General features: G+C 24.8%; 1 protein-coding gene across 2 annotated transcripts in view; it reads right to left on the bottom strand.

The window, feature by feature from the left end:
* LOC124955269 overlaps nucleotides 1–5,010 on the bottom strand; it is a 70,687-nt gene that overhangs the window by 47,586 nt on the left and 18,091 nt on the right. The gene's annotated exons all lie outside the window — the stretch shown is intronic.

The following is a 5,010-nucleotide window of genomic DNA, read 5'->3' as shown; positions in this document are numbered from 1 at the left end:
GGATGGGAATGGAAGAGAAAGGAAATTATAGATCATTGATCGATCATAGAGAAATATATAATGAGCGTTAGAAAATGATAAATTTTTTTTTATCGATACATGTTCGATAAAACATATGACGAGTTTTTATAAATGTTTAATTTTAAATACGATTGATATGTGATTAATCATTATAGATATTTAATAAATGATTCACATTATACCTAATGGTTTCAATGACATAATTAATTTTAAATGTTAAAAATAAATCTTACGTTTTAATCATTTCGATAAATAATTAATTCTAATGATTATCGATAAATGATTAATTGTAATGTTTTTCGATAAATGATTAATTGTAATGTTTTCCGATAAATAATTAATTCTAATGATTTCAATGACAAAAATTAATTTCAATGTTTGCAATAATGATCTCAATGAATTATCAAATATCACATATGAGTAACTATATATAAGCTGTGAATCAGATAGAGAAGAATAAGAAAATATTTTAGTATAGTCATTAAAAAACATTGGATTTAACCTCGTTTAGAGACTCTACTTTCGATTATTTTCATTTCACAGAAGATAGAACGATTATTTCGAAAAGAAGATAAGAAGGAAAGCAAAGAAGAAAAGAGAGGAAGAAAAAAAAAAACAGAAAAAAAAAAAGAAAAAGAAAAATAGAAAGAAAAGAAAACTCGATGACGTATACATACGGGAGCCCTATCGTAAATGTTTCTACTTCGTTGGCAACTGTTAAATTCGTGTATTCATATCTCGCAGAATTTCATTCTCTCTCTCTCTCTCTCTCTCTCTTTTCCTTTTTTTTTTTTTTTTTTTTTTTTTTCATTTTGAGATGAAAGAGCAGCGTGCACGATCCAACGTTTTTCCTCACGACAAATAGAAAAGAAAAAAAGAAAGAGTAAAAGAGGAGAATATAAAAAAGGAAGAAGAAAAAAAAAAGGGAAATGGAAAAAAAAGAAAAGAAAAGAAAAGAAAAAAGAAAAAAGAAAAACAGAAAAAGAAAAAGAAAAAAAATCTTTGAACAGACGGATATAACGAACTGTTATTCTCAAACGTGTTTCATCCCAAAGGAATTTGTTTCTTCTTCGAGGGATGGAGCCTACTGGAATCTTTCAAGTCTTCTTCGAATATATATATATATATATATATATATATATATATATATATATATATATATATATATATTATATATGGGGAGATTAATATTTAAATATAATATTAAATATCAGAATATACATTTCAAATATTTCACTAATAATTCCAATACAATTTTTTAACGTAACAATTATTATTATAAATATAAATAAATAAGCATATTATCATGTGTTTTAATATACATACATACATACTTACATACATATATACGTATATGTATGTATGTATGTATGTATGTATATATGGAAATGTATTCATATGTATATAAATAAAATAAAGAATTTATTAAATTTTCGACGAACGGAAGTTTTCATTAGGTATTTAAGTCGAAGAGAAAGTTTATAAAACGAACATAATGTAATATATATGTATGTATATGCACATACTTGTATAAATATATATATATATGTATGTATATATATGTATAAAAAAATTTGTATATACATATATATATATATGTAATACGAATATACTTTCCCTTTTAGTAAGATACAAATTGCATACTCTCATATTTACCATATAACTAATCGAATTTGGATCGATCGATCATTAATCTTTTGTCAATTATAAATTATTTATTGGATCAATAATTAAATGATCATTTAATTTCTGTCTTTTCTCTCTCTCTCTCTCTCTCTCTCTCTCTCTCTCTCTCTCTCTTTATCATATAATAAAAGAGATAAAAAGATCGCCGATGATAATAAAAGAATTAAAAATTATAATGAAACAATAAAAACACTACTAACGATTAACAATAATAACAACAACAACAACAATGATAATAATAATAATAATAATAATAATAATAATAATAATAATAATAATAATAATAATAAAATAAGCAGTAGATAAAATCTAACGATTAACAATAATAACAACAACAACAACAATGATAATAATAATAATAATAATAATAATAATAATAATAATAATAATAATAATAATAATAAAATAAGCAGTAGATAAAATCTATCGCACAGTAAAATTTAATTGGATTTTCTCATTGAGAGTTGTTCGATCTCTTGTACGTGATAATAATTAATAATTATGATAATACATCGATTTTGTAGATTAAACGCATGTTCTTACTACATATCCAATATACATAACGGAGAATGGATATACTAAACAGCCTCGAGTATAAAAGCTTGTTTTGTGTCCGTCCTTACGTTTAAACATACGATACACGCTTTCAAGGTTAAGGCTATACTATATCTTTTTATTTAATGAATTCTTAAGCGTAACAAACTAATATAATATGTCTAATTAAAATCACATGGATACTTTCAAAGCCATCATTCTAATTCTAATAATTAAAAAAAATCTTTTACGCCAATTCGTCATCATATGTGTGTACGTATATATATATATATATATGTGTGTGTGTGTGTGTATGTCTGTATAATTAATTAATGTATGTATAATTATGTATGTATAATTAATTTGTTAGTTTTCTTTCACTCGTTTTCAACAAATTATAATCGATATATATTAAAAAAAAAAAAAAAAAAAAGAGTTTGATAATATATTTGAATGTACAAATAAATTTTGATATATTAATTACAATTCAAACAAGATAATATTTATTTGTTATGTTTCTGTTTTCTTTCGTAATATTTACGATACTACCCTTTTTTTTTTTTTTTTTTTTTTTTTTTTTTTTTTTTTTTTTTTTTTTTTTTTTTTTTTTTTTTAATAAAAAAACGAATCTAAGAATATATTTCATATATTTCATCGATAATTCGATTGTAAATTTTAACGTAACAATTATCGTTAATACAAATAAATAAAAACGAATGTCACGTGTGTTTAAATATATTCTATAATGAAATATAAATAATTTGATAATATCTTATAAATGATAAAAAAAATCTCAAATTGACACACACACACATATATATATATGTGTGTACATAAATAGAACAAATGAATGTACGATTTGGCTTGTTAATTAAAATGGATTCGTTAATTGGCTAAATAAGTTACGAAACGTTCGAACATTAGAAGTATAGATCGGGGATCTATCGATCCAGTTAGCGAAGTCGGACGTTTCTGTCACGTGCGCGTCTGTATCGAAAGGATAGAGCCAATTGGTCGTTTAATCTCCCACGTGAGAGATTTATCCTTCTCCCTCTCCCTCTTCCACCCTCTCTCTCTCTTTCTCTTTAGTGAGTTCATGGTTCCTGCTTTTTCCCCTACCATGTTTTTAAAGGGCACGGCTTCCGTTCGATCTTATTAACTACCCACGAGTCACTCAATGATTTATTTCAACACTACTATCGTCGTAAATAAATCATTTATATATATATATATATATATATATATATATATATATCTGCATCTTTCTCTTTTTCTCTTGATAAAATAATTTTATTATTTCATATAATTATTTTATTGATATTTCATTTGTTATTATAGATCATTTACGTATTGTATAACTTGAAATGTGTTTTAAAAAGAGAAGAGAAGATAAAAAGAGAAAAAGAGAGAGAGAGAGAGAGAGAGAGAGAGAGAAAGAGAGATCAACGAGAAGATCAAAGGTGAGGAATGAAAAGTTCATTGAAAGAGACTTAGAGATTTAAGAGAGAGAGAGAGAGAGAGAGAGAGAAAACAAGAGAATTTTAGTGTCTGTATTGATATTATAAAGATCTTTAAAATAATATATATATATATATTATATTGATTTTATTGATCTAATTGCAAGTTTTATTATCTTAATCTAAACATTTAGATCTTACGTGTTAATTATAATAATAAACGAGATGAATTTATTTTGATGACAAAGTGAAAAATGTTAATGATCGCGTTAATAAAAATAACGCTGTTAATAAAATAACAAATGTTCGTTCATGCTCAGGAAATATAAAATAAATAAACTGAGCTTGTAATTTTATCTTTTGAAAAGAATAAATTAAAAGAATGTAACCAAAGAATTATATCGAAAAAAAAAAAAAAAGTATTAATCGATTGTTAAAAAGTGATTTAAAATATTTCAATTCATATCCGTAAAATACTTGTTAATCAAAATTCTATTCGCTCGTTGATAATTTTTCAAATGCACAATTTTTTTTCGATACATCGTTTCTTCCATTTTTTAATTTTCACAATTAAATACACGCTTGACGCATTATCTTTTTCTAATAATAATAACAATAACAATAACAATAACAATAACAACAACAATAATAATATATCATATGTTACTATTTATAAAAATGATTTCTTTTACATTAGAGATATAAGTCTTCTAAAAAAAAAAAAAAAAAAAAAAAAAAATAAAGAAAAAAAAAAGAAAGAAAAAAAAATTCATATTAAATTCGTCGCTTTTTTCTTTTACTTTTTTCTTTATTTTTATTTTTAATTTTTACTTTCAGGCCAATCTGTTTAAGCAAGAAAAAAGAGAGACAAAGTTAAAAAGAAAAAAAGGATAATAATAGAAATTGACATACACGCGCACACACACACACACACGCATATATATATATATATATATATACATATATATATAGGTATGTACGAGACGGAAATAAACAAGTTCGTTCCGGTGGAGAAAGCAAGAACGACTGGTTTAGGAGGGTGGGCAAAAGGGAATAACATAAACGTTTGGCGTGGAACAAACACGGTCTGTCGTCGGTCACGCGCGTGACGATGCTCACGCGAATGCATTTCTAACAATTTTCAGACTAAGACACCGGCTCGTTCGTCCGGAAAGAATGGTTCAGAGTAATATCTTGAATAAAAAGAGAGAAAAAGAGAGAGAAAGGGAGAGAGAAATAGAGAAGAAAAGTTTTTAACAAGTCATTGAAATCATTTCGATCGATAGCTTTTTTTACTCCTCCAAAAAATTGT

Source organism: Vespa velutina, chromosome 17, assembly GCF_912470025.1.
Source record: "Vespa velutina chromosome 17, iVesVel2.1, whole genome shotgun sequence".
NCBI classification, from domain to species: Eukaryota; Metazoa; Arthropoda; class Insecta; order Hymenoptera; family Vespidae; genus Vespa; species Vespa velutina.
The sequence above is the reverse complement of the archived record's forward strand: the minus strand, read 5'-3'. Positions and strand labels throughout refer to the sequence as shown.